Source organism: Gopherus flavomarginatus, chromosome 7 (assembly GCF_025201925.1).
Source record: "Gopherus flavomarginatus isolate rGopFla2 chromosome 7, rGopFla2.mat.asm, whole genome shotgun sequence".
Taxonomy (NCBI): Eukaryota; Metazoa; Chordata; order Testudines; family Testudinidae; genus Gopherus; species Gopherus flavomarginatus.
This window is the reverse complement of record NC_066623.1, coordinates 56,677,271-56,695,900: the sequence shown is the minus strand read 5'-3', so window position 1 is coordinate 56,695,900 and position 18,630 is coordinate 56,677,271. Positions and strand designations below refer to the sequence as shown.

At 39.7% G+C, this 18,630-nt stretch overlaps 1 protein-coding gene across 4 annotated transcripts in view; it reads left to right on the top strand.

Moving 5' to 3' along the window:
• Nucleotides 1-18,630, top strand: part of COP1 (COP1 E3 ubiquitin ligase) — a 200,083-nt gene that overhangs the window by 73,882 nt on the left and 107,571 nt on the right. The window lies entirely within an intron of this gene.

The following is an 18,630-nucleotide window of genomic DNA, read 5'->3' as shown; positions in this document are numbered from 1 at the left end:
TATGGAACTTCCTGTTTATTTAAAAAGAAAATTCTTCAAGAGCTAGTCATTTTTCAGTTTGCAAAGAAAAGGACTGCCAAATAGTGTCTCCAGTACTTTCAAAAATGGAAATACGTTTAGAAGTACATAAAATTGCATGTTGTGGCAGGGCAGGAAGGGGTGGTAGTTAAGGAACTGGCAGTAAAGGAAAGAAAAGAGCACGGAGAGCACATAACTGAAGAAATGAAGTAGATAATGAACCTAGGCCAATAGAACCTTCTCATTCAGAACAAAATATCAAAATAAATTACTAACAAAATACAAAAACAATGATCAGTACTCCATTTAATGTTTTTTAATGAAGTGGTAGATGTAAGTATACAGAAGTTGTAGTATTATTCAGGAGTAAAGTAAAACAATTTAAAATGATTATTTTCTATCAAAACAAATCCATGGTCTTCAACCTGCCTGCAGATCCCTGGTGGTCTGCAGACTAAGATTTTCAAGGGGTTCACACCTCCATTTGAAATTTTTTAGAGGTCTGCAAATGAAAAAAGCGTTGAAAACCACTGAAATAAATCCATAAACTGAGTCTTGGATGTATGATTGCGGGTTTTGTAATGAGAGGAATGTGGTTTGAAGCCAAAAGGCAAATTTCTTAAACAGGTACCCCTTTTTTTACTCCCTTTCCCACTCCATCCCAATGTTCTTTGTTGAGGTTTTACCCCTCTGCATTGTGGTGTTCTCATTTAGCCAGTTCTGTAGTCCTCAATCCACAAGGTGGCAGCCTTATATTTACTTTGTAAGCAGTGCTGCACCAATGTTAATGACTTGCACAAGCCTATATCCTCCATTCCTTGATGGAAATTTTCCTGACTGTCATGTGGTCTTTGTTAAATAAGATGACTGGTAGGATGAGAGAGAATTGGCTTACTTCTCTTTGAAGCAGTGAGTCCCTCACAAGTGAGAATTGTAGTCTTCCTTTATTTCAAAGAAATAGAGAAATGTAGTTAGAGAAGAGTATACAATAGAAATGTGTTCAGGGCTTTGCAGTGGCTGGTCATCCAATGTTGGTTTTGAAAGATTTTCAACACGAGCATACGTGTGCACATACTGTTATATTTATAAGTCTTTATGGGGGTTTTTGTGTATGTGTACGTGAGTAGCCCTTTAGTACTTAGGTATCTGTAGTCTTCCCAAATACAATAAAATATGTTGGTTTTTTTTAAGATTTGTCTGAGTTCAATTTGTAAGGTATTATGGCACCCATCTGTGGCAGGTCAACTCATTGGGGCTTAACTTTTCTCTTCACCTACTGTGGAAGTAAATAGTAGAAAGTGTTCTTTTGAAGGCGAGAATATAAGCTTCTGTGTTAGCATTACTTTGATACATATAGAAAATTGCTTTAGGACTGTCAAACAGAGCCCTTGAAAGAATAATATGGCCGAGCCTTTCATAATGTAAAGAGATTGTGCACAGAAAAATCCAAGAAGCAGACTCCAGTCCAGACTCCAGTCCAGTCCAGTCCTACCTGAACAAAAGCTGAGTATGATCCTCATGATTGACCAGCACTTGTCCTCCGGAGCCACAAGCCTTTGGGGAATGTGTCAGGACTTCTGTAATCTGCACAGACCTCAGTCTGCTGGGTTGGGTCCCTGATTGTTTGAAAAGTTTTGAGTAGCCTTTTGAGACCATTGGGTAATCAAGGTTATAATTCCCAATGTCAATGACTGGCTAATAGAACTAAGATTCCTAATTAGTTATGCCTGATCCATGAAACCTAATTTGTCTTGTCCAGTAAGTTGAGACAGCTTTTTAAAAGCCTTTTGGAACTCGCTTTTTGCTACAATAACAGCAGTATTGAAGTTAGCTCTGATTTTATTTTTTATGGTTATGTCAAAGTAATGGAGGGGTTTGAGAAATATTAGCATTCAAATAATAGTTATTCTGCTATTTCATGATCATATTTCTGGCCTTGTAAAATCTAGCCCAATTTTGACCTCTTGAGTATAATATATTGAAACGCTCTTAAAGAGGACTAAAATAACAGATCTATTAAGAGTAATGTTTCTATCTATTTACTGAATCATTTCCATTCCTCATCTCCTTATTATGGGCTAAAATTGCCTTTCCATGTAAATTTTGGGTACCTTAGTGAGGCACTCTGCAGGACTGTGTCCTGTATCACTGTAGCCTTTATTTAGCACATTGGGATGGTTGGTCTGTGCTGAGCTGATACACCAAAGGTTTGTGTGACCTAGTCAGTAGCATGGCTGTGGGGGAGTGGCCCATTCCCCAAAAGTGGTCACCTAGTAACACTTCTGCCTTTGGGGTAGTAAAAATAAGGGAAAGAAACATATGAATGAGTTTGCCCTTCATGCAATTGGTATGTCTGGGTGCAGTGGATGACTGTTCCCTCGAAGATGAGAAATGAGGGGTGCAACCTTTTCTTTTTTTGTATGGTAAAGCAATTACTATACAATTCATTTTTATTAAAGTAGCAATTATACAGCTTAGATCAGTTTCTCCTGTTTCTGTGGGTCATTCATACAGCAAGAGGAAAAGAAAAGCACTTGAAATTGGTAAAGGTGACTAAAACTGCCAATATGGTGATGGAGATTTGGCAACAAGTATAAGTTCAGGTACTATGTTTACAATGTTCCTTTTATATTACTCTACCTTATTTCCCATAGGCTAATTTGCTGATGCCTGTATAAGATAGAAGCAGGTTTTGGTTTAATCAAAACTAACTATATTTACTGAGCTTTTCTATTTCTTGTATTCCCTCTTGAGGGCAGAGCTGATAAGTCTCCTAAAATATCATTTTGGACTAGGTCCTATAGCCAGAGGCTAAGGATGATTTGTACCCAGGAAAGGACAGTACGTTTGTCATTCCAGAACTCTGAATTTAAGGCAGTCTTGACTCCCAGGGATTAGTTCTGGAGCACCAACAAACAAGGATTATGAGACCTGCAAAGAACATTTTGGCTGGTATCTCAAATCTTGATTGGAAAAAAAACAACTGAATCTTATAATTTTTGTTGACACTCCATATAGTGTCCCATGATGGGTCAGAAAATTGTCCTTGTATCTACACTTAAGAGCTCTTTAATTATTAGGGACAAAATTTGCATAGTATGAAATTGAGGAGTTAGTAAATGAAAGCTACAGAGCCACAGGCAGGACCTTATATTTTCCTAGTAATTCTAGAATATCTAGTAATTCTGGTATCCATTTCCTATTAAGCTCTTAACACTTCAAAGCTGTCTCCATTTGCAGATAATTAGATGAGTTTTCTAATTTGTAGAGTTAAATTGGGATATTAAGGAAGTGGGGTGGCTCTCTACATTAGCAAAAAGAACAAGGAGTGCTTGTGGCACCTTAGAGACTAACAAATTTATTTGAGCATAAGCTTTCACGGGCTAAAACCCACTTCTTCAGATGCATACAGTGGAAAATACAGTAGGAAGATTTATATATATACATACATACATACATACACACGACATGAAAAATGGATATTACCATACTAACTATAACGAGAGTAATCAGTTACGGTGGGCTATTATCAGCAGGAGGGGAAAAAAAGCTTTTGCAGTGATAATCAGGATGGCCCATTTCCAACAGTTTACAAGCGGGTGTGAGTAACAGTAGAGAGAAAAACTAGCATAGAGAAATAGGTTTTACTTTGTTTAATGACCCATTCACTCCCAGTCTTTATTCAAGCCTAATTTAATGGTGTCCAGTTTGCAAATTAATTCCAATTCTGCAGTTTCTAATTGGAGCCTGTTTTTGAAGTTTTTTTGTTTGGAGTATTGTGACTTTGAGGTCTGTAATTGAGTGACCAGGAAGGTTGAAGTGTTCTCCAACTGGTTTCTGAATGTTATAATTCTTGATGTCTGATTTGTTATTTTGCGTAGAGGTTTCATGGTGTGTACAGAGCAGTTTCTCCTAAGTTCTGAGAAGGTTTGAGCTGATCATTCTATTATTTTGTTTTCTTCATTAATAAAGCCAAATTCCAGGATGAGTCCAGTTTGGAGATTAAGGGGAAAAAATTCTTAGGCAGGAGTTGTAGACCAAGCCGGATGAGCAAGCATCTCAGATAGGTGATTAAGAAAAAGCAGAAGGGAGTGATCAGCAAGGAAAGCTACCTTACATAGGTCAGAACATGTAGGGATAAAGTGAAACAGGCCAAAAGCCATGTAGAGTTGGACCTTTCAAAGAGAATTAAAACCAATAGTAAAAGGTTCTAAGCCATATAAATAAGAAGAAAACAAAGAAAGAAGTGGGACCGCTAAACACTGAGGATGGAGTGGAGGTTAAGGATAATGTAGGCATGGCCCAATATCTAAACAAATACTTTGCCTCAGTCTTTAATGAGGGTCTCAGGGTTAATGGTAGGATGACAAATGGGAATGAGGATATGGAGGTAGATATTACCACATCTGAGGTAGAAGCCAGACTCGAACAGCTTAATAGGACTAAATCGGGGGGCCCGATAATCTTCATCCAAGAATATTAAAGGAACTGGCACATGAAATTGCAAGACCATTAGCAAGAATTTTTAATGAATCTGTAAACTCAGGGTTTGTACCATATGATTGGAGAATTGCTAACATAGTTCCTGTCTGTAAGAAAGGGAAAAAAGTGATCCAGGCAACTACAAGCCTGTTAGTTTGACATCTGTAGTATGCAAGGTCTTGGAAAAAATTTTGAAGGAGAAAGTAGTTAAGGACATTGAAGTCAACAGTAATTGGGACAAATTACAACACAGTTTTACAAAAGGTAAATCGTGCCAAACTAACCCGATCTCCTTCTTTGAGAAGGTAACAGATTTTTTAGACAAAGGAAATGCAGCGGATCTAATTTACCTCAATTTCAGTAAGGCATTCAATATGGTTCCACATGGGGAATTTATTAGCTAAATTGGAAAAGATGGGGATCAGTATGAAAACTGAAAGGTGAATAAGGAACTGGTTAAAGGGGAAACTACAACGAGTCGTACTGAAAGGTGAACTGTCAGGCTGAAGGGAGGTTACTAGTGGAGTTCCTCAGGGATCAGTTCTGGGACCAATCTTATTTAATCTTTTTTTATTACTGACCTTGGTACAAAAAGTGGGAATGTGCTAATAAAGTTTGCAGATAACACAAAGCTGGGAGGTATTGCCAATACAGAGAAGGGCCGGGATATCATACAGGAATATCTGGATGACCTCGTAAGCTGGAGTAATAGTAATAGGATGAAATTTAATAGTGAAGAGTGCAAGGTCATGCATTTAGGGATTAATAACAAGAATTTTGGTTATAAACTGAGGACGCATCAGCTGGAAGTAACAGAGGAGGAGAAAGACCTCTGAGTATTGGTTGATCACAGGATGATTATGAGCCGCCAATGTGATATGGCCCTAAAAAAGGCTAATGCGGTCTTGGTATGCATCAGGCGAGGTATTTCCAGTAGAGATAAGGAGGATTTAGTACCGTTGTACAGGGCACTGGTGAGACCTCATCTGGAATACTGTGTGCAGTTCTGGTCTCCCATGTTTAAGAAGGATGAATTCAAACTGGAACAGGTACAGAGAGAGGCTACTAGGATGATCTGAGGAATGGAAAACCTGTCTTATGAAAGGAGATTCAAAGAGCTTCGCTTGTTTAGCCTAACCAAAAGAAGGCTGAGGGGAGATATGATTGCTCTCTACAAATATATCAGAAAAATAAATACCAGGGAGGGAGAGGAATTAAAGCTTGGTACCAATGTGTACACAAGAATAAATGGATATAAACTGGCAGTCAGAAAGTTAAGACTTGAAGTTAGACTAAGGTTTCCAACCATCAGAGGAGTGAAGTTCAGGAACAGCCTTCCAACGGGAGTAGTGGGGGCAAAAGACATATCTGGCTTCAAGACTAAGCTTGATAAGCTTATGGAGGGGGTGGTATAATGAGATTGGTCTTTGACTACTAGCAGTAAATATGCCCAATGGCTTGTGATGGGATGTTAGATGGGGTGGGATCTGAGTTACTACAGAGAATTCTTTCCTGGGTGTCTGGCTGGTCAGACTTGCCCACATGCTCAGGGTTTAGCTGATCGCCATATTTGGGGTCGAGAAGGAATTTTCCTCCAGGGCAGATTGGCAGAGGCCTTGGGGGTCTTTCGCCATCTGCAGCGTGGAGCATGGGTCATTTGCTGGAAGATTCTATGCACCTTGAAGTCTTTAAACCATGATTTGAGGACTTCAGTGGCTCAGACACAGGTTTGATACAGGAGTGGGTGGGTGAGATTCTGTAGCCTGCGTTGTGCAGGAGGTCAGACTAGATGATCTTAATGGTCCCTTCTGACCTTAAAGTCTATGATTCTATGTGAAATTGATAGATAAAGCAAAGGGTATCAGTTAATGGCTTCATCATTTTTCTAAAACACGTTGAGGTGTGTGTGGCATGTAAAATGCTGTGTCAAAAACATTCAAAATGCTGTCAAAATAAAAATCTAAGATGGCAGTCAGACTGAAGTGCTTCAAATGGCATTTCAACATCATTCAATCAATGCTGACTAGCAGGACCAGAAGCAGCAACTCTTTTTCCAGTTAAATCCCTTGGCTTTTCTAGACTGCACAACTGTAGTGTATGTGCTTCTCTGAATTTTAATACTTATGAAAGTTAGATTGATAGTACTAGTTACAAATCTGGCATTGTAGAGGCTTCTCACACAGAGCTCATTTAATGTACCTCAGTCTTTGGCTCCCTCTGTTATTCCAGTCCTAGGTTTCTTCTGAGCAAAGCCTGCCAGCTGTGATGAAAATCTTGTTGGCACAACAAAAAATGTGGTGGTTAACATGCTTGGTATGAAACTTTTCAAATGCTGGATTAAAAATTATAAATTGAAATAATCTATTACCACAGTAATTCTCTGATTCTCAGTCTCTGGGCTTCTGGAACCACTCTTTCTTTGGGGGAGCACTCCGTCCCCTCAAACTGTCACCCCAGAACACATTCACTCTGAGTTGTGGGGGATGGGGCTGTGGGACTCCTGCTCCAAAATGTGTTTCCCAAACTTGATTCATAAGGGGGAATTAATCACTCTTGGAGATTGAATTGCCACCTGTTTACAATGTACTTTCAGGCCAAACCTGTAGTGCCTCCATAGCCATTGGTAACCCTGTATCTCCTGCAGAGTTGTTATTGAGAGACATGAAAGGGACTTTTTAAAAAATGATGGTAGGGTATCCAAAATATTACAGTGGACCAGATGATTATTTGGCATTAACTTCAGACCTTTTTCTAAAAAATCTTCTTTGTTTAACTCTTTACTTTATTTAAATTTTCTCAACTTATTCAAGAGGGGGTGGGAGGAAATAAACCCTGTTGGAAAACCTCATTAACTTTGGATCAGTGTACTTTTGTATATCTGGCATACAAGCCTTGAATCTGTCATCATCTGATCTTCAACATGCAAAATAGTATCTTCTAGCAGTAAACTGGCTTTTTATCAATACATTTTGTGTTCAGTTGCTTGCAGAATTTGGTAGTTCCCCATAGGTTTTCTCATCATTAGTACTAATTAAGCAAGGTTCTACAGAATGCATATACAAGTAAAGCTTATGTAGTAGACTAGAGGTTCTCCAACCATAGTCTAGAGACCCAAAAAGATCCATTATGACTTTCTGCAGTGTCTGGATTTTTTTCCAGTGGGTTGTCCATTTTCTAAAAGTTGGGTCCAGTTTTTTCCTCTTAGACTAGAAAAATGTTCCTGCTTCAGAAAACTTAACTGCTGCAGCCATCATAGCTACTTAAGAAATGAGTTGTGCTGTACTAAATTACAAAGGAATAATTTCCCTTTATTCTGGTGATGATATAAACAACAAAAGTATCATTATTGGATTTGACCTCCAGAACCCATGAAATCTGCTGAATCCCATTTGGTGATATGTTTTATTTTTTAAATGTACGTTATGGATTGTAAGCATTGCTAGAGCAACTTTTGGTAGAAATGATAGTATTGCATTGTGCTGAAAAATAAAAGGATTTTCTCTTATGCAAGTTGGACTAGAATTAGGCCAGATCACACTAGGTTGACAACCTGGTACTTTTTTAAAGTTGTCGTCGTCTTCTCCTAAACGGGAGAAACGTAGGTCTCTTATTATTCCGTTTGTGAAGATGATCTTGAAAATGTCATCAGCATGTACCAGTCCAGTGATGTCTACCTGAATCTGCAGAGAACCTGAAACAAGAGTTTTGAATTATGAATTGCCTTTTATCTCTATGGAGTGTTATCTTAAATGACTATTTGGTGATAGTTTTCATGTCTGTGTTGACTATTTCATAGCCTGTAAGGAAGGAGAAATGTAATCATAATATGAAGATCTGAACAGGCTACAGCAGGGGTTCTCAAACTGAGGCCAGGACTCCTCAGGGGGTCATCAGGATTTAATATGGGAGGTCGCAAGATGTCCGCCTCCACCCCAAATCCCACTTTGCCTCCTGCATTTATAATGGCGTTAAATATATTTATAAATTAAAAACACTTTTAAGGGAGGTCGCACTCAGAGGCTTGCTATGTGAAAGGGGTCACCCGTACAAAAGTTTGAGAACCATTGGGCTACAGAATAGTGCCTTATTTTGGTGCCCCATGTGGGGGTTATTTGGGTGAGTTTTTTCCCTCCAATCTGATTGTGGAGCCAAAAAGTCAGATAAACAGTGGAATTTGGAGCATGGGGATTGTGGCATCAGAGCCTCACTGAGACAGGAACCAATCCTGTGGAGCCCAGTGGGGCATCCAAACCCAAGTAACTTAGCAGAGCCCAGGGCCAGTTCAAGGGGAACCTTCACATGAAGATATCCCATGGTCACAACCCCAGCAGAGGCTGTACTGTTGGCGATATCCTGCTCATTACCAGATTCGTGGAAGAAATGGCAGGTTGGCACTTCCCTCCCAACCCCCCAGCAGAGTACTGCTTTACTCTAGTAGTGAGTATGAGGCCAAGTGTCTCGCCCTTTGACTCTAATGGCTGCTGCTTCTCCGTCTGCTGGAGACTGCCTCCTATAGCATCATTTTCCTGTCTCAAAACTATCCGAGTCCAGCCATGGTAAACCAATGCTAACAAACTAGTGAAGAGAAGCCTACTGAAAGATTTTGCTTTCTCTCTGGTGTATTCTGACAAAATCAGTTTACCTTATGCCCTCTGAGTAGAGCTTACTGTTGTCTACCCAAGATATAGCCACCTCAACAGGGTCCTCTCTTAGGACTAGGTAGTCAGGATCCAGGTACCAGATCCAAGAATCCTGCTGCATCAGCCTGGGAGATTCTACAGCTCATACAATTTATCTCTTGCACAGACACAGTGCAGTGGGTCTTCATTGCATGAGACTTCTCCAGCTATTGCTCCTATCTACTTGGGATTGCCAGGAAAAGTGAATTATTCCCTTCTCCCTTGAAATCTTCAAAATGGTGTTTTAACAGCAAAGATCCTGGCCCTTGCCACAGAGAAACTGCTAACAGATCTTTCTCCATTGAGGGTGACTATATATACTTTGTTTTGGATAGGAGCCTTTTGTGGGAGCACTTACTTCACAAGCCAAACAGTCTTCATCAGAGAAGGAAATTGGTTACACTTGAGCTGCATGAGCAGCATAATATGCAGTCTTGTCACTCACCTGACATTCAGATCTGCTTTTCTGCGGAGTAACAATCATGTATTTTTAAAGCATATGCATCAGGAGGGCCTCTGGAGTCACATACTCAATGTGGAATCTCTTAGATCGTCCCATGATCAGAACAGAAGAAACTGAGTAATTGAATTACATCTAGGACAAAATCACTGAGTCGACTTGCTGATCTGCCAAACCCTCTGTAGGGGAGTGGAAACTAAATCAGAGAATTGGAGACCTGATATTCAGGGAACAGGGACTCCACAGGTTGATTTTGCTTCAAGCATCAGGAAACTAAATTGTTTTCCATCAAGCTCTTAGGACAAAATGGCGTTGAGGACAGAAGCACTCATTCAAGTGGTCCAGCTGCCTGATAGATATTTTCCAACCTTTCTTTCTGCTGGCTTAAGTGGCTGGGTAAATATGGGGGGACAGTGCTAATATCCTCAGAGCTTCCTACTAGTTGCCTATTACCACCTTGAAATGTCAACTACGTGGATGCTGCCAGAATCCAGACATTCAAGCTAGCGGCATGGAACTTTGAAAGTTAAACCTGTTAAACTTTGGGTAGTCTTACCAGCTAGCAGTCTACTTAAGTACAGGAAGAAACTTACTTCGAAGGATTACTACATGATATGGGATGTCTTTGTATGGGCCTTCTCATGGAAGCAATGGCAAGAAAGTGCCTGTGAAAGACTCTCAATTTTCTACTGGAGGTCTTTTAAATAGACCTAAGCATCTGTTCTCTTCATGTAGAGGGGTGTCCATGAGACTTCAATTTGGAGGTAGAGATTACTAGGAATTGGCAAATGAGAAGGGGAGGAAGGTATAGGAGAGAAGTTAAGAATATTTTACAGAATCTACTGACCAAAGATGGAGGAAGAAATATCTGTTTTCTGGTGACAGATGAGTGAGTATACAGACAACAAGGTTGTGGCTTTACAGATTGAGAGGATAGATAGAAGGAGCTAATCCCACATGACCGAGGAGGTTTATTGATTTTGTGGAATATGCCCTGTTTCATGAAGGAAATTTTTGTTAGTCATTCTGTAGATTTCCATAATCATTGTTTTGTTCTATCTAGAGTGTCATTTTAGAACAGTGGTGTGCAACCTGCAGCCTGCGGGCTGCATGCAACCCATCAGGGTAAGGTGATTGCGGGCTACCAGACGTTTTGCAGACATTGAACATCTGCAGGCATGGCCCCCTGCAGCTCCCAGTGGCCGTGTTTCATTGTTATTGGCCAATGGGAGCTACGGGAAGCCGCAGGTTACCTACCACTGTTTTAGAGGTTCTGTGGCTCCTATGACCTGAACAGAGGGCAAATTGGGCAGTTTATGCTAATTCCTAGTAAAATCTATCTCCAAATTAATGGATTCTTAGAGACCAAATGCATGACAGTCTATTAAGTGAAGGTCCCCTCCCTCTTTTATATGTTGTTAGTTTGCCTGTTAATTTCTAGTCTTCTAAACTTTGTCTGATTAGTACTCTTTTTGGTGTTGAATCCTTGAAAGCTTCTCCTGGAATTGTGGTGCAATTCATCCAATTATATGTGGGGGAAATGTGTCCAAATTTTTCCAGCACAACTCTATCCAAGACCATTGTATGTATCTGATCAGGATTAATCTCCACTTTGGAGGGCAATGGCTTCCATCATTGAGAAGATACATTCATAGGCAAGAAAAAAAACTGTCTTGTTTACTTAGTCTTGAATGATTCTTTTTAATAGGTCATTTGAACCACAATTCCCAGAATGCTTGTGAAACTGACATTTTGGAATAAAGGAATGTAATGCAGCCATCTCTTGCCAAATTTGGGGCTTGTGGTGAGCTGCTTATAGAGTGATGGGTTATAGTCTATTTATTAAGAAGTATGGTTTACTGTGCAATTGACACAGTTCATATATTATAGTTCCTTAACTTTTAGCTAAGTGGTTACTTACACCAGAGCTGTAAGTGAGCAGCCTATACAAATGAATGGTTTAGAGATATCTAGTAGCAAACTCTGAATTATAGTTTAAGTTGTCTGACTAACACTTCTTTGGTTTGAGCTAAAGTTTAATTTTGTGTGAATTATGGGTATCGTACTAGCAGTTAAGTTTGAGAAGTGGTTTCTATAAAAAAGAAATACCTTGTTTTCTGCTAGTCATAATTTTAGCAAAAACAATCCTTTTGGAATGACATTTTTATATGCTTTGTCTCAGAAACTTTTATTTTTTGTATGACAAATGTAGATAGACTTTGGAATGCAAACAATGATCCTTTAAATTGTGGCTTTGCATTCATGAATATGGCTTCGTTTTAAAACTTGCAACTCTGTATGTCAGTATACACTTTAAGTCATAATAGGGTCCCTTCCAGTTCTATGATTCAACTTGCAAGTGGGGCCATATGGCAGAATTGTGGGGAGGACCTTGTAGTATGTCATATATAGTGGGTGGAAGGTTTCGTGGTTGTTGGGGATGCTACTTCATTTGAACTCATTCAAGGTCCAAATCTGTATTTCTTGGACACTTGAACATTTCACTGAGTTCAGAAGGAACCCTGGGAGAGCAGAATTGGACTGTTGGTTATGATTCCAAATTGTTATTGGCATCATATCTTACTCCTACTTACTTGATTTGTGTTTTGTAATCCTGTACTACGCTATGCAAGTAAGTGTAGAGAAGAAAAAAATTAGCTAGAATTTCTTAACAATAGAGTGATGACCTAATACTACTTACTGTAGGTCCGTTCACCAAAATTTTTCTCCATGGTTGTCTGAAATGTGTGTGGCTCTGAAGGCATACAAGGACTTACCACAAAGAAATACTAGTTAGCCCACTATGTAGCTATTACAGAGTAAATAGAAATCATCCTCTGTTTATGTTGGTGGTTGTGCTGTAATTTAAAATTTAAAAGTGGAATAAATGAAGGAAAACACAAAATGGACACCATTTTACTGAAATTACTGAAAGGCAAGCTGTATAAAAATAAGAGAATTCCCTCTTCTTTTCCTTCTCTCATTCTGTCTATAGTTCAGCAAGCTTTTCCTTGAGAATAAGTGCAATCAATTTTTTGCATTGTGTTAAAAACTAAATTGGGAGTGAGTTCTAGGATTCCCTCAAGGCATACATAAATGGCATTTAATCTGGATGTAAGGGCTAACAATGCTCTTGGCCAGAAAAGAAGGAAAGTGGTTGGAAGGGGGAGGAATGAAAGGAAGACGGGAAATGAGTCAAAGGTATTTTTTCAACTTTAAAAGTGCCTTAGGTGGGCAGGATAGGAGAAAGACTGGACTTGTGCTGCTTTTGAATGCCTTGTTGATACATATTGAAAGCTTTAAACATTTTCTAAAAAAAGGAAAACACTTTTTTTTAACCTTTAGAAATTCAGAGTTTTTTTTTGTGTGTGTTTTTTCTTCAGAAGTAAACAGCTGTAGAATGTCATAATTGTATAGCACCTAGCATAAGTGAGGGCATGACTTGGTTGGCCTCTAGGCACTACAAATGTTATGTAACAATAATATAAGAGAGTAGAGATTTACCTATTTATACTGAGTGAATTTGTGCTGTGGTGCAGAGAGCCTCTATAAGAGACTCCCACACTACTCAGGCTCCGTCTATGGGTTGCCAAAGGGTGAAGTCGGCAGAACAGCAGTGTATCTTGCATGCAATGCAAAAGAGGTACCTTTTCCCTGCAATATTGTGGACTCTTACTTGTCATGGGGGTGGGACTGTCTTATGTGGGATTTGATTTGATTTTTCTGCCTTAGGAACCATTTGGCTTCTGTGTTGCTAGGGGGTTCTGAGTATTCCATCTTTGGGATGACTTCTGTTTGTAAGTCACAAGCCAGCTTTCCTTGGTTTATGGAATCACAAGTCTCATCTGATATTTTTATATTGTTTTTGATTGATGTGGTCATAATGCCAACAAAGCACAGACAAAAAATAACAGTGGTGCTTCCTTAGAAGAACATGACAATACTTGTATGGTACCACAAGGGCCTAGATGAAGGAGATGCTCCCTCGCACTTCATTCTCCACCATGTTTTCCCTTATCAATTACAGTGCTAGAAGCTATCAACTTGGTGGTCTTAGGAAGCAGTTAATGCATCTGATGCAGTTCTTCAGTCACTTCTCACCATTACCAATATTTTTGAAGGCTCATTTTATTCTTTTGACGTTAAATTTGACTTTTAACTAATCTCCCAGATTGAAATTTAGTTGGAAACAATAAAGAAACTTCCACGTAAGGAGAACATATTGATTTAGGAGTGGAAGAATAGTGCTAGGTTGCTAACTAATGTCTTAATTAGAGATAATCCCTTGGAAAATAAGGAATTTAGAAAACTTCAGAAAGCACCTAATATTCACGTATTGAGTCTGCCCTTGACATGTAGGAGGAGAGCCAGCTAACTTTTTTTTATTGCTGTCATTAAATTCTTTGCTAGACTTTGATCCTTTCCTTCAAACATCAAAAAAAAAACCTCGATACCCAAAACAGGTTCTGTATCTAAATCTTCAGAAAAATGTTTTGGCCAAGTTTTGTTTTGTGTGAGTTATTTTTAAAAGGTTTTGAAGTTAGGCTCCTTATTTCCTAATTAACTTTAGGAACTAATTTTTGACAATCTTGGCTGTAGTGTTTATATCATTCTGTCACGGAGAGCAAGAGTGGCAGTTAGTCTGAAAAAATAATGATGGGGTGGCGGGGAGAAGGAAAATTTCCAGGCATATCTAAAGCTACCCATACTACTATGCTCCTGTTCTCTTCCCTGCCAAGCTTAGTTTGATTCATTTTAAAGCATTCTGGGGTTTTGTTTTTACTTGGATGATTTGGGGCTGGGAGGGATCTATTTGGCTTCCCACTGCAATAGATTCTTCTCTTCTACCCTCGCTCATGCTACTGAGGCACTGGGCTTTACTGGTGCTTTTTGTGGCTATAGTTGCTCATAAATGAGATTGTTTCCTTTTCTGCATTTCAGCTAGCGACTATGCATCGGTTTCATCCTGAACATGTCCATTCAACATGAGCATTAGCTATCTTGTCTGTTCAGTGGCCTGTGAGAAATGAGTTTGATCTGTCCAATTCCCAATGAACAGATATTCCAAGTGACAGCACCTCCACAATTTGCACGAATTGGCAGTTTCAGTTGGGAGGCCAGTGAAATGAATGGGTATGAAGCCCAAACTACCTGCTCATCTCTAGAGGTGGTCCTTTCAGGCTAAGATTGAAGTATATTAGTGGGGTATGTGGAACAAGACTGCGGTCTCCCTGCCCTTTCTGTATCTGGTCTGGTGATATATAGAGGATTTCAGTCTCCAGGGCTGTCAATCCAGTTCCTTGCACCAGCCTTAAAGTCACTTAAAATTTGGCTTTGGTAAATGTCTATTTTTCTATCATTATAAAAAGACCCAACAGGCTGTAGGACAGTGTTGATTGATGGACTTGTGGCTCTCAGAGCAGCTGAGGTAAGCATTCATCAGCTGTATCACATGGTCTGTTATCTTACTGCTTAATCACTTGCCTGATGTCCTTCTGACATAGTACAGTTTGTTACTGACTGCTTGATTACACCTTTCCATTGTTCAGTCAGATTTATTTCAACTGTAGAAATACATTTTATATGTGCAATCGAAACATGACCCCCTCAAAGGTTAATCCTATGTTGGCTTAAAAATGGTATGCAAGAACTGTGTTATAGCTCCTGTGATTTTTCCTATAGATAAACTATGCATGAGTGAGAATTTATATTAAAACAAAACATACTTCAAATACTTGTGGAAAGGTAGACTTTCAAGCTAGTTAGATACAAATTACTTTGTGTATTATATCACACAGCCCAAGCAAACTTTTTTTTTTTTAAACCACAAATTAAACTTAAAAGCAGCAAAGAATCTTGTGGCACCTTATAGACTAACAGACGTTTTGGAGCCTGAGCTTTCGTGGGTGAATACCCACTTCGTCAGATGCATGTAGTGGAAATTTCCAGGGGCAGGTGTATGTATATATATGCAAGCAAGCTAGAGATAACGAGGTAAACCTCGTTATCTCTAGCTTGCTTGCATATATATATATATATATATATATATAATATACACATACACACACACACACACACACACACACACACATACACACCTGCCCCTGGAAATTTGCATCTGACGAAGTGGGTATTCACCCACGAAAGCTTGCTTGCATATATATACATCTGCCCCTGGAAATTTGCATCTGACGAAGTGGGTATTCACCCACGAAAGCTCATGCTCCAAAACGTCTGTTAGTCTATAAGGTGCCACAGGATTCTTTGCTGCTTTACAGATCCAGACTAACACGGCTGCCCCTCTGATAAATTAAACTTAGTTAGATGTGTACTGGTGTTTATGCTATCGACTGTTCTGAGCAAAAAGCATTGAAATAATTGTCACTGTGCCAGTGTGGTGTCTGTCATAGTCAGGACTGGTGGGGGAAGTGGAGCTTTGCAAATGCTCTCGAAGGTTATTTTGCTTGATGGTAAATAATCAATTTGATTAGAATGCCGAGCTTGTACTGCATTTTATTTTTCATTGTGCCATCAAACTCAGTTTTTCACAGTACGACTGTAATAGCTGCAAATAACTACTGTTGTGTATATACTATGAATGGAGAATTCAAGCCAAGATGCTGCTATATGCTTTAATAAAGGGGGGGCGGAAGTGTAAATGTTTCCCCTCCCTCCCAGCAGATGAACATCTGTATGGATGGTAGTTTGCTTCTGCACTGGTTTTCTCCTGCGGTATCTTTGAAGGTCAGAGGTCTGAGAATCAGTTTCATTGATTTATGCTCAAGCTCTTTATTTAAAAAAAGGTTTTTAATAGTACACTAATTTTTAGACCTTGAACTACTGATTTTGTTGGCCAAGGTATGCCTTTAAGAAGGAAAAAATGTATAGCATGGGAGTAATGCTAGTCAAAAGTTTGTACAGCTAACAGTAACGAAATCTCCTCAGGTAGGACAGAATTTTCAGTTTTAATAACCTGGCCCTTCACCTCACATAGTAATATTTCTCCTTCAGCAGCAGAAGGCTGAGGGTCTAAATTGAATCCAAGTAGATGAATAGCTGCCATCAGTTTAGTTATGCTGTACTAGAATCCACAGGGCAGTGAACAGTAGCTGAGACAGCAGTTCAATTAAGATTGTGGTACAAATAAATCCATTGCAATGTTATATAGGTTTCTGGTTGTAAACCTTGTTCTTGGGGCAGAGAGAGTTGACGTGTCAGTGTGATGCTGAACTGCTTTGACATAGTGTTCTGCAAAAAGCAACTTGGCTAGCTTGGCTTCTACAAAAAGAACCAGTCCTGAGAAATCATCTTGCCCTGTCCCGTTTTCACCTAAAACAATGTCAAACCCTAGTCACTAATCTTGCTTGTCAACCATTAATCTGCCTCTGAAAGTGCTGTCATGCTTTCCCAGCCCACATAGCTGGAGGAGGAGAGTTCCTTGGGAGTCAGGTGCCACCAAGGAGGTCCACCCTGCTGGAATGCCTGTATTGGCCATACCCCTCCTTTCTGCTGCTTCCAGCTGTGGCCAAGCAGCCTGTGCTGCTCCTATGAGCAGATTGTTCTATAGGAGTGGTTGTGTGTGTGTGTTTTTTGTTTTTTTTTTTCCCTGCCCATCCTCCCAGCTCAGGGAGGGTGTTCTCTTGGGGTCTGGGACACCCAAGGCTGAAGGTTCCCTCTGAAGTCTGGGAAAAAGGCTATGGGAGGGGCCCTGGCTGGGTCTTGCCACTCTATCCTGATATCTCTGGCTGATCAGGCTCCATTTTTCATGGAACTGTTTGTTGTGGGGGTCTTTCAATAGCAATGGGGAAGAAAACCACTTTAAAAAGTAGGAAACTAATGTAAATCCACACAAATTGGTAGAGTAGGAAGCAAGTATAAACTACAACTGACTAGATGTAAAGTTTGATAGTGTGTTCCCTTTTAAGTTTATGGCTCTACAGTTTCAGAGATTGAGTGTAAACTGGTACTCTGTCATTCTGAATCTGCATGCAAAGTGCCAAGGACCTCTGGTGCTGCTTAAGGTTCCACCAAGTAGCACTAGTTTTTAAAACAAGACTAGTCAGATTCCCCTGTGAGCAGCAAGAAACTATAGTTGTATTAAAGTGAAAACTGACCAATATGTTGTCATTTTACTTTGCTACCATTCAGAAAGTGGAGCATAGTATTAAACAGACAGTTCCAAGAAACAGTAAGTGATGCTATTGTAACGCTTCAGAGCAACCGCATAGTTGTGCACTGAATTCTGTTCACTGGGGAGGAGAGCCAAAAATGAGGCAGCTGGGGTAGTAGTGGAAAAGTACTATGACATCAGCCGAGAGCCTGTGGGGAGTGATACCACTGTCAATCATAGCAGCAGGGAGACTCTAGGTCTGCAGGGGGAGTTTTCCTTCTTTCAGATAAGCCTAAGAAACTCCATATTTCCATCCTACCAGTCTGTGAAAAATCCCTGCATCTTCCCCTTCTCTCTTCCGCTTCTCTCCTCTCCACAGTAGTTTAGAGAGAGTGGTGATCAGCTTTTCACAAGGGAGTTGCCTCTGGATAGTAGTTGTAGTTTCTCTGATTAAGTGTCTGGTACACTTTTCAAGGCCTTTCAATATACTAACTTGATGATGATACTCACTGTTCATAACCCACTCTCCCTTTTTTTCCCTTCAGAGCTCTTTTATGTTTGATCAGAGGGCTTTCTGGCTTAAGGGTTTACCTCATTATAAAGTGACTGCTTTTTCTTCCATCTCCTCTCACATCTGTTACAAACAAGACAGAAAATGCCTTGGTTCATGAGAACAGCCCTAGATAGAAAGCATGTTGTGTATTTGGCTTTTTATAGTTCTGATAATATATTTTTAATTTTCTTGTTGCTCAGGGAGTTTGGATTTCCCAGGGTTAATGCAAAGCAAATTAGTACTCATGGTAAAGCCCTCAAAACTACCACACTAAACGGGACAATGGGTGAAACAGAATCAATCGGCAATATCCTGTGGCATATTATTC